The sequence below is a fragment of the Maylandia zebra genome, linkage group LG7 (genome assembly GCF_041146795.1).
Source record: "Maylandia zebra isolate NMK-2024a linkage group LG7, Mzebra_GT3a, whole genome shotgun sequence".
Taxonomy (NCBI): domain Eukaryota; kingdom Metazoa; phylum Chordata; class Actinopteri; order Cichliformes; family Cichlidae; genus Maylandia; species Maylandia zebra.
Genome location: NC_135173.1, coordinates 38091036 through 38103543, shown reverse-complemented (window position 1 = coordinate 38103543; position 12508 = coordinate 38091036). Strand labels below are relative to the sequence as shown.

The 12508-nt window shown below is 38.2% G+C and overlaps 1 long non-coding RNA gene across 1 annotated transcript in view; it reads left to right on the top strand.

Moving 5' to 3' along the window:
* The window catches only part of LOC143419688 (uncharacterized), a 46820-nt gene that overhangs the window by 32361 nt on the left and 1951 nt on the right, over positions 1-12508 (top strand). The window contains exons 2-3 of the long non-coding RNA XR_013099699.1: positions 8503-8627; positions 11347-11497. This is a non-coding gene — a long non-coding RNA (uncharacterized LOC143419688). The remainder of the gene's footprint in view (positions 1-8502; positions 8628-11346; positions 11498-12508) is intronic.

The window sequence follows — 12508 nt, the reverse complement described above, 5'->3', positions numbered from 1 at the left end:
TTGGCTTTTGGACAGGCAGTTCCCCTTTACCCCTTTATTTTACTCTGCCAGTACCACAGAAACCTCATCCTTCTGTTTAGATGACTGAAGTCAATACAAACCAAAAAGCAAGAAGCCTACGTATAGAATGAGTCTTTGCAAATCAATGTAAACTTTTAAACTTCCGGAAAATGAAAGCATATTTTGATCATGAAAATAAAAATTGCAAAATAACATCAACCTAATAAATCAATTTTTTATAGCATACATATCTTTGTCATATCCCATAACGATTATGTGCATTAGTTCCATTCTTGCTGTTTAATTCATTCTTAAATCCATCTATCATATTACAAAGACTCAGCCTGTGGTATGCAGTGCACTTGAGATGTGCTTTGCCATTCTCTTTTTCCTTCTGCCAATGTGATCAATTGTGGTGAGTTTGGCATTACTCTTATCCACTGCTGTGATGAATGGAAAAGTGATTCTACGGCATATGTCATATTGATTCAAATCAATACTGAATCTGAAGGAAGAAGGCAGCGGGCACTCTCTCTCTCTCTCTCTCTCTCTCTCTCTCTCTCACTTTTTCTCTCTTCATGTGAATAGCAAATGTTATAAGAGAGATTTAAGCTATGTGCATCATACAAGAGCAACAATGATATAGAAAAAAAAGATTTCAGTATTGATTACGTTAGCTACATTACTGCACCAACCAGGTTTGACTTTGCAGGTGAAAAACTTGATGTGTTAGTAAATATTCATAAACAAGTAATTATAACACAGGCACAATACAGGTTGAGAAAGTAAAGGATACTCTTTTTTTGTTTTTAGCACTGCACCTTATTTATTCAGCCTGGCTTCTGTTGCACAAAGGAATTGTACAGAATAGCACAATTAATGTAAATGAATGAGTGGGGGAGTGGGCGAGTAGAGAAACTGAAGAAAATGATGATGCTATTCGTTTTAAAGTTACATGTAAAAACAAATGAAAAATACAACAATTTCACTGTCATCATATGTAACAGCAAACAAACAATTTTTAATTTGTACTAAGATAACAAATTGCCATGTTGGGTAAATAATTAAGCTGTTTTGTTTTTTATTTTTTATTTTTAGTTTAGTTTAGTTTTATTTAGTTTCGTTTTAATTAACACCACACTCATCAGAGTTACTAAAGCATTTCTAGCTATTGCTGCCCTAAATCTTAATTATTCAGTTCATTTATTAAAACCCTGGACTGCACAGTTAAATATCCTCATTCAATTTATCATTTTAAATAATATTATAGGGAGAGTCATAAAGTTTTCAAGGTTACTTAATAGAAATAAATATGTACAATAACATACATCCATTGGTGTATAATTACATCCAACAATGAATGCATTCTAATAAATATAAGCCATGAATTAAAACCATTAAAAGCACACAGATTTGGGTGCTAGTTTAGAACCTCCGTGCTGCACTGTGCCATGTTGAGTACAGTGGCCAAGATGGGTATCGCTATTCTGCCTAATCACATTGTATCTACGTGACTGGAGACTTGCCAGATGTATAGTATACTTTAGGAGTTATTTTTATTTTAAAGATTACCATTTTTTAAGTATGTACTCTCATACACAGTTTGATTCCATTCACACATAGTATGAAGTTTTACTCGCTAAGCGTCCAGCTATGTTAGATCCACTTCAAAGAAAGTTTCACTAATGCTTCGTAACAACAGCCAACAAAAACCAGTAAAACCAGCAGTGCTTACCGACAGAAAAATTAAAGATAACCTCAGCAATGATCTAAACAGTGAACTGACAGCCTACACTCAATACAGATGAACAGTGGTCAGAGTTATTGGTCCTACAGTGGTCACTGTAGCTAGGATTATTCACTTGAATTAAGAAGGACAAGAAGAGAATTCTGTTGACTGCAGTCTGCCATCTACCGACATCTACTGTAGCAGTGACATTTTACACACTGTAAAGAAAAAAACTTGAAAAAGACCTGTCATCAAAATTGAGTGATTAATTTGCAAATACTGTAACGGGCAGTGATAAAGACAGGAGACTAACCAAAGAAAGTAACTTAAAGTGAGCTTAGGCAAAAAATTCCACTATTGCAAAGGAAACACCAAGAAGATCACTAAATGATCAGGCTAGGTAATAGGGCTGCCACGATTAGTCGACTAGTCACGATTACGTCGACTATCAAAATCGTCGACGACTGATTTAATAGTCGACGCGTCGTTTGAAGCTTTGTAAGATCCCAAAAGATGCAGGAATGAGTAGCAGGATTTAAGAGTGTAATAACGGACTGAAACAGAAGATGGCAGCACTGCATGTACAACGATGCCAGCTGCCGTTAAACCCCGAAGAAGAAGCTGTGTCCCAGAATTCATAGCGCGGCCCTGCTCAGTTTCCAACAATGGCGGCAGCTAGTTAGTTTTAATGTTACTCTTATTATTCTTTCTGGGTCACAAAATAAACGTTTAACATATTTTTAGGCGAGAATGTAGCTGTGGAAACCTCAAATATCTGCTCAGTTTATCAAGACACCGCATATTTTCAAAAGCGCTCCGACGTTTTCGGAGACGTCTGTTACCCACCAGCTCGATAGCTAGCCGGGGGCAAGGTCACTAGAGCTGTGAGAACACCGGACTCCCGGCAAATCGTTTTCAAACCCACCGCCGTCTTTCGCTACTCAGGTTAAACATGATATATGAGTCACTTAGATAAATTAAAAATGTTATTGTTTGGCTTTTTTAGTATTTTATTTGTTCCTGAGTAAATCGGTTTGGCTGAGATTAAAGTTATAGTTTTTACACAGCTGAATAAACGTCAAGCAGACAGCTGATTATCAGAAGTGTGAGATGCTGGAGAATATACTCCGGTGTCCTGTTATATTTTAGATAGCAAGGAGTTTATTAAACTTCACCGAAACAATCTGCAAATTTCATTAAAATTTAATAAACTATCATCTTTTCTTTATTTTTAGTTAGCACATACCTTAAACACTTAAAGCTGTAAGCTAATGCTAGTTATATAAGAGCAGATGCTGCTGGTGCAATAAGCTGTACGTTTTACGTCCAATGGATCTGATTAGTCGACTAATCGCAAAAATAATCGGTGACTAGTCGACTATCAAAATAATCGTTTGTGGCAGCCCTACTAGGTAAGCAACCATGAGCCACAGGAACAAAGACAAACTAGTAAATACATGAGAGAAACACAGGTCTATAGCCTAAAAGGGAAAAGGATACCAGAGGAAACAATTGAAACAATTACAAGCATGGAGGCTGGGGAGAGACAGTAAATACTGTAGATAAAAGTTAGACACAAAAGAAAACTAACCTTCAACTTAAAACTGATCATAAGCAAAGGGCACTAACACTGACATGAAAACTAACGCTTAAAAATGCGCCAGGCAAGGAAATACAAATAGACTGAGGCCTAAACACAGAAACCAAACAGAGAACACACAGAGAACTGCAATTACTCATACAACAAATAATAGCATGTGATTTATTTTTACTTTCGACACATGAAACAGGTATGGCACACAGCTGGAATATACAAATCATGGGGAGAGGTGGACTTTAAAAATTGCATCCTTTACAAATATGTGTTGATTTAGTTGTTTAAACAATTACATTCTCTTTGCATCTCTGTGCAAATAAAGAAAAAAGTTTTATATCTTGTCACATGGTGCCATGTTGTGAAAGTTGGCCTAATCCTTAACTAGCCCCTTACACTTACATCTCTAGTAAGAGTGACTAAGATGAGAGAAGTGTCGAGGAGTGGAATGGAGGACGTGCAGTCTGAGAAATAATGTTAATAATGTTAGTTTTTGCTTTTTGACATGAAAAATAACATCATGTTTGGCAAAGACGGAAAAGCTATAATATCAAAAAGACTACTGGACTGATAGAAAGAGACTTCTCACCTTAAACAAGGAGCTTGTATTGTATGTCATGCTGCCTCTTATCAAAATAGTTGTTGACAACATAACTTGATGTAAGTATACAGAGTTAAGCATTCCTTTCATGTCTGGTACAGGCACTGATTTCATTTTCGGAGCATTTCAGATATTCACTTACCGCTTGCACAACATTTTCAGGGCAGGACAACAATTCACTCAGTCATGCATGCAAAAACACAGCTGTACAGGATTGGCAGAGACACACCACAGTGCTACAGGCACAGTGTAGATGTCTGTGAATGTTCATTATCCACGCTCCTCCTTAAGAGTCTCTGCAGGATGTAATTTTTGAATGCAATCCCACGGCACCCCACGCCCTCATCTGAATAATGTCTTATGTATTTGATACCAGTGCTTGTAAGTACAACTCTTCAGGGGGCATTTGCCATACAAGCAGGTGGCTGTCAGCTTCCCAACAGTCTGTGCACATTTGCTGGGAAAGTAAACATTTACTATAGGAAGAGAAGAGCTGTCAAGAGGTATCAGAGGGAGGGAACGGGTAAAGGAGAATGATGATGACTTTATCAGCAGCTTTCAGGTTGGTTGCTGTAACCAGAATGGATGGAGGTTAAAGTGAAAAATAGACTGTGAGGAGTACAGCAGGAAATTGAAAGAAAACAGAGAGAAATAAGAAAAGAGAACAGAAAAGAGGGAGGCATAGGTTGAGTAATGTAACAATTTACTTATCAAGAGAAAATCAAAAGCAATTTCAAGCAGGATTTACTTACTTTCCTCTGTTACGAGCATGCCCTAAAAGCCCACAGTATAAACTACAGATTGTTTTGTGCTTGCATCATGTGCTTGCAGCATGTGTGCAAATGGAATATCCATGTTGCACCGTTTCCAGAACTTTCAGTTTTACACTACAGGAAAGCCCTCACTTCCTGTCTGTTTACACACTTTTGGTAGATTTTTGTGATCTGCTCAACTGCTCCTTTTGGTCCCAGTTGGGCAGAGTACTCATAAGGGCTTGTGGTGTGAATGATCTAAATCAACAAGGACAAAATAGTGTGTAAAAGAAAAAAAAATATCATAATTATTTCGTTTTATTTATTTTCCCTTTCATCACCTTCATCTTTTTAACCCTCTTTATGTTGGCCTATATGACAGGATGTTGTGTCTGTTAAAATCATTCCTTTTCCACTCTTTATGTGCACAGAACTTCAAAACACAAATTTTGAATATAGTTGCAATTGTGGAGACAAAAATGACCAGTTTTTGTAAATCATCCTTCTAATAACACAGGATTTTCTTACTGAATGACTGATAGACAAAAAGATAAAGAAAAGTAACAAAAATGAAAATGGAAAATGGAGCATCTCTACTGAAACTGAAAACATGTGATATAGTTAGAGAGGCAATTGGCAGGTTTTTAGTGAATTCAGTGCACATTTAACACAAATATACAGAAATTTGATAAAACAAGAAAATCCAGTGCACATTTTTGTCTGTTGATGTTTGAGTTCAGCAAGATAAACAGGGATACTAATTCTTCAGTCTGATGCACCTAAACCACTGCAGAGAGCAATTTATGTTTGATTCATGGGAAGATTAAAGAACACTCTCTGGGTCCCACAGAGGTGGGTATTTTAGTCTGCTGCCAGTTTTCTCGGTTTTCTCCAATCAATCAAAACTTTTTTCTTTTCTTTCTTTTTTTTTACCTTAAGAGAAAATGCTGTGTTTGAATTCATTCTTTACTCTTCATGCATGTCTTGCTCAGTTTTCATTTTGTCCATGGATGTAAATGAAAGTCAAACTAAGGGGACTGAAATAGTACCGTGAACATTTTGAGGATTCTAAAAAAAAATTGAAAATTTACCGAAGGGAAGAAAAAAAAACATAAAACAAGGAGGGTGAGTGTTGCATATTTCCAGTGGCACCCTTAAGCCTTTGGGGCCTATTTAAAGAGCTAATGCATGGGTCCCTGCCCCAGCTGTATAAGCATAAATCAAAACGTGAGCAAGCACAGAGAAAATCAAGGGGCCTTTACCCATCCAAGATCAGTCCAGGTTCCTAAACACATTCATCAAAATAAGGTAACACAAGTGTACCTACGTGAATGCACCACAGTTTAATCATACAAGACTTACAGATAATGTAACAGGCACTAACGCAAACATTAACAGCATCACATAACTTGGCAGAGTGCCCTCATACTCACATAAACAACCACCTGACAAATACAATAGCTTCATTAAGGTTTTCAACAGCTTGGCATGAGTAGAGTAATAGGGCCACAGGACACAATTTATTGTGGAAAATCTGCTGCATGGGTATGCGTCGAGCATCTTCACAAGTGATGATGATGCATGGGCAGTATTTGAATTGGCTTCTGCCATCACATGACAGGTACCCTATTTCTGGCATGCAGTGGTTTATATAGTCACTGGAAAATAATGTGAAAAGTCACATGCTGCTGCTGACAGGGAAAGTGCTGAATTAGCAGTCACATACTCACATACTGACAATCATAATGACTGGCTGAGGAAGACCTTTTGGAAGCTGTTTTGTGCAGATTAAAACTAAATGAAAGTGTGTGTGTGTGTGCGTGCGTGCGTGCGTGCGTGTGTGCGTGTGTGTGTGTGTGTGAGTGAGAAGAAAGAAGTGAGGACTTCTTTAATTCCCTTTGTTATGTAGTCAAATAATAGATAGGAGAATTGTTGAACTCTTGCTGGTCAGTAGCGGCTCTGAGGGCGAGGTCCTTTGGCTAAGGCCTACACTTGACATTTCATTCAAAGGCAAGAGCTTAAAAATTGGGGTTGCATGTAAAAGATTTGTGATGGAAATGATATTCCACCAGTAGTCAGCATTACGTCAGTGTTTCTTATTAACAGACAGAAGATTTAGGTAGGCTTCTGGAGAAGGTAACACATGAATTAAAGCAATTTTCTTTATCCCTGTTCTACATTTTGTTATCCCTCTGTCATTTTCACTCTCTGCCTAGTGCTGGAGGGAGTTCAAACCCTTTAAAAAAGCCGCTTGCATCATATGCAAGAGCTGACTATTTGGGAATTTGGAATACAGCAAGCTGGTGATGGATTAAGAGATTTTAGACGCAGTCTCAATAGGGTAAAGCACTCTTAGTTATCGATATGCTGTCATCATTGTGATTAATGAAGATTTAAGGAATTACATTCTTTTTATATTCTGGATTTTTTTTTTTGCTTTATAAGCCAAGAGGTTCGCAGTCACAAAAGAGAACAAATTCAGTCATATCCAAATTAGGATTGTTTGCTATATAACATTGTGTCACAAATCTTGAGTATCTTGGGTATTATTATCATACCATTGTCTATCTTTCACCTATCACTCTGCTTGTGATCAGATGAAGTAATCTTGTTTACTTGTTTTGACTTTTTTTTTTTTTTTTTTTTTTTAGCTGAGATGAATCTAGGGACACAGGATGCAGTGTAGGAACCAGACCATTTGGAGAGCTATTTGCAGCTCATTATATGTTCATTAGTTTTCACTAGAGTCATCACGCTGTGCCCCAGAGGAAAATGAAAGATTTACAGAACTTTGGCAGATGTTAAATTTTAATCAGAGTCTAGTCTAGACTTACACAACGCAGGAGTCCTCAGCTTAAAGAGGAAGATCTGTATGGTGATGGTCTGTATTGTTTCAATTTACTGGTAAATAGTGATAAACCATTAAACTATAGAATCCATGTCTGGCATCAACTACCCATCACTAGAAAAGGTACTAAAACAAAACAAAAAAAATAAAATAAAATAAAGAATGATGTAAAGAAAAAAAAACTGTATTCTGCAAGTGCAATTTTGTTTAAGAGATAAATGGAGAAAAATAATTGCCATGTACAATATAAAACTTGTTGTACTTGTTTCTCTGCACATACACCACAGAGAGGAACACAGCTATGCCTTCTCTGGCATGTGATTATTTAAAGTCCACTATATACCTACTCTTCCTTCTAGGAATAATCTTTTGATCTCTACATCTTGCTAAGGTTTTGAATACCATCATTAGACACTGGCTTCTTTTGATCTCAGCTTTATGCTTGGCAGGTAGCATGCAGCATGCCTGGTATATAAGCTTGAGGCAACTACTAAAAAGTTTTATTCTGTGGTTCAGTGAGGCTCATTTTAATTCAAACTTTTTACAGTAACTAAATAGTATCTAGAAGCAAGTGAAAGCTGCACCAAGCTTTAGAGTTTTTCCAAGTCCGACAGTTAGAATAAAAGTATAAGCAACAAGCGATAGTTTTATTTATTTACTTGAAATAAAATATCAATTAAACATCTTTTTTATATATAAAAAAAAGTATAAGCAACAATTTCTTCTTTATAATAAAGAAACAGTATAAAACATCTTTTACCACTTCACCATGTTAGGAAAAAACATGTAAGGGAAAAATTATTTAAAAAAACAAACAAGGTACAATAAAATGAGAGTACTGATACATAAGCATGTGGAATGATAATTAATGTAATGTCAAACCTAAACTGCAGTTCCCTGCAATGCATGTGCCTCCCTTCAATAAAACAACTTATTCCCCTTTTGTATTGTCTTTCACTTCTGGGTTGTGCCGTACAGAACAAGAACGACAGGTGATTGCATCCCAGCTAGAAGTCAGGATGAGGACCATTACCCAGCTGTCCTTGAGGGGAAGGGTGGAGGATATCCTTCTCCCACAAGAGGAGTGACATGGCCAAGTGAAGGTGATGATGTTATGAATGTGGGTGGTTGGCAGCACAAGGTAAGGCTGCATACTCTGTCACTCAGGGAAGAGTTGACAGGGTTTATGTATAGACAAGGAGACGGGCCTTGGGAATGCAGGCAAGGTTAATCTGAGTGATATCTTGAATGGATAGACTAACCATCCTCAGAACACAAGGATGACTATAGGGCACCACAGGGTGCACTGGAATTCTGCATTATTTCTTATAATGAATGGAATTCTGGCAATGCGTGTGTACCTGTATGGTATAGCAACTCACTGAGAGATAAATGTCTGAATCACATTTCAAACCATGGTTACCAGTTCACAAATAATTGGCATGTGGGAGAGACAGTAACCAGGCAGATATCCCCAGCAGAAAATCCTATTTTCCTTGATGCCTCAGAAGAAAGTAGATTTTACTCACAGCTAGCGAGTTTGATCTGCTATGTCCATTCGTTTTAATACCTCCCTCTGGCAGCACAGTTTATATGAGCTAAGCTGGTAATGATGCCACAGCAGCATTTTTCAACAGTCTGTCCCAAAGAACTGTTCCCAGTGATGGCGACTACCTGGACGAGAACAGGTCTACTGACTTCAGCAGCCATTTCACACCTAAAACTGTCTATTTGGGTTCTATAGCAAGAAGAATTAGATGTCAAGACTCAGCACTGTGAAGTGCTCAGTGGGCAAACCTTTCTCCGCCACCACTACTACACCCCCCCACCCTCTTCTTCTCCTCACATGCCCAGCACTGGGGTCCTTTGAGGTTGGTTAGCAAATGCTGAATGGCTGGCACGTGCTGGGTGTGGTGGAGACAAACTTGTCTGAAGCAAAAGAGGCAGACGGTGCCTGATTCTGATGTGTGGAGCCTGTGGCTGATGTAATTGAAGTGGGCAGAGTGAGGATGGGATGATCCCCCTCCCCCCTCTCCTACACTCCCCTCACAGAGACACACTCATCTCCCCAGCACTCCGTCCCTCTGCTAGAACCGCTGTGCAATAGAGCTGTCGAGTAGTGAGTCTACTAATGGAACACCCAGCTGGCTAGAGACTTCATCATGCTGCTGTGAATTATTCATCTTCCAGAGGGCTCTCCTCAAATTATTTAAAAGCCCACTTTGGGATTCCAATTAACTAGACTGGGTCTTAAGGAAATGCACAGAATCTTTTTTTTTTTTTGGTTTCCATGAGTTTTACCTTCAAATGTCTAAAAGAGACAACTGGAAGGTAATTTGCTGAGACAAAGCTGTTTATTCAAGCTTTGAAAAACTTTAGACTGCTGAGTAAGCCACAGCCTGGCAGTGTCGCCTTGTACACATCAGGCCACATGTATAAGGCAACACTGCCCCACAAGGCACGTTTTTCACGCTGTTGCTTTTATAACAATAAGTAAGCAGCGAATGTCAAAAGATTTGCCGACCTACCCTTCATATCTTTGGATTTGAACCATGTAAGACACTATGGGCAATGACAGAAAACAATCTTGACATACAGCCATTAATAGTGAAATCTGTTCTCTAATCCAGAATGTGAGAACCAGTTTCATACTGTTGCAGAAGACGGCCTCAATTCATCATGCTTTCAGGGTAGGTGTCCTGGCAAGATTCACTGATTGGAATTCCATGTCCATATACATCACACTCTGTCTTCATCCACTCACCAAAGAGTGGATAAATCACTGCGTCTAGGTCGTCCCTCAGCAGGCCCCAGAAAGCCTTTAATAACAGGCACAAGCTGCCTGCAGTGCTGGTCTCTGATTGTTTTGAGTGAAAACAGATGTGGTTACTTGCTTCACAGTGCAGCCTGCTCAACTGAGGTTCTAAACAGGCCTCTGTCACAAGGCCCTTGCTGTCATATTGCCCTATTCAAACATCCGGCACCAATTGGAAGCCACCTTAATTCCCTCCCTACTCCCCATGGCCTCCGTTATTCCAGCACTTCCCTATTGCCACACCCTGTTTAAAAAAAAAGATTTCAAACAAGGTGGAAACAGGCTTCCCTCCTCTCCCTCATAAAGACCACTTGAGAGTCTGGATGAACACATTAATGCCCCAAGGCTGTGATGAAATAAAACCCCAGCGCCATGCCCTTTATGTGAGCCAAAAACACTGGCCATGTTTATTACATCTGACCATCTGTGTTTTACACGTGCATGTCTGCTAGACAGATCCACATGCACTCACACAAATGTCAGAGGTCCTACAGACAGCCAATAGCTTATTAGCTGTATTCAACTTAAAAGCCAGCTACATGTGATTGCAATAATTTTGCAGCGTGGTTTTATGCTAGGAGAAATAATGTGCAAGTACTTTGTCTTAATACATTGAGAAATGTCTCTCTCTTTCTTCCTACTTTTGCAAACGACAACATAGTCAATCAAATGGAGACGAATGCCTGTGCAGCAGGGTAAGAGACTGAATGACAGCAGGAATCCAAGTAACTGATATTCTTCACTGATTTGTTTAAACGGTTTCAAATTTCCTACATTCACATGTGGTGTGTGTGTACTTCTGGAGCCCCAAGCAATGGTCAAGAATCCCTCAAGGCCAGAAATTAATTGAAGCAGCATGGACCTTGCTTTTTAAGAAGATTGACATACAGAGATCTTCCTTGGGCCAATCATCCCACTCCTTGGTACATTAAGAAAACAACCAACCAGCCTTTACTGCTTCTTTTATCATCTTTTTTGTTTTGTTTTGTGTTTTTTCCTCAAACAAGTCTGTCTGGCTCAGCCCCTGAAATCCAAAGCCAGTCTGTCCCTCCCAGCTGACGTTGCTTTGCTGAATCAGGAAGGAAATATTTACCCAGTGACCGTGCAAAGGGGTGTGACCTCCAAGTCAAGCTGTAGGTCAGAATGTGGGCGTTAAAGGTAAGGTAATATATAGCACATCAACCACAGGATGGCATGAAATAAATTATCAAAAGTTAGTGCATAGTTTAGTAGCATCATGAATCAGGGTTTTGTTTTTTGTTTGTTTGTTTGTTTGTTTGTTTGTTTGTTTGTTTTTTCACGGCAGTTCATCCAATGGGGTGAATTAATAACTGGCTGCCCAGTAATTTGCAGAAAAGACAGGTTAGTTCATTTGGTTTATGATATTGATATAGTCCAAAAATATAAAGTAGTAGAGTACTTTTGATTTTATTTTTTAGGCCAGACTATTACAATTATTGCGTGCTCAAACTTTTGTTTTTTAATGTTATGTAATAGAATTTTTGCGGAAGTTTGCAAGGAGGTGCTGGTTCCAGGGTTTGGATCATTAGCATAGGTGCCACATGCACATATGTATTTTACTAGGTAAGTTTCCATTTAAAAAATATCGACAGACAAAGATATTGTATACGGAGCATCTTCAGTAGTGTGGATGCAAAGAATTTGCAAAAAATATTAGCAGAGCTGATAGCAGCAGCTATAAGATAATTATATACTTTTGATGAAAGAGCAGAGAAATTATTTGACATAAGGTACAGTAAAGACACATGGCAAGCATTATCAGTATTAACGAATGAGTTCTTTATATTGTTGGATGGAGCAAGGGGAGATATTGAAAATGCATTAAAAGTGAATATGCATGAAATATTTTATACTTAAACTGTATTATTTTTAAGTGAAGAATTGTTATTTCCCTGCATGGTGAATATATTCATCTATATTTTGATTGACAAGTATGAGACATTTGTGAATATGTGAATATCACAAAATGTTTTTAATTACTGCCACTTAGGATTAAATTGCTTAAAAACACTTTTGGCCAATTACTGACAATTGCTGACAATCGCACAATTGACTAATTAGCAGTATTATAGGTGAAGCTTCCTGACTTGTTTTTTCATGAGAAATGAAGCAGAAATAACATCTTAAGTGCTGAGTTATATAGATTTT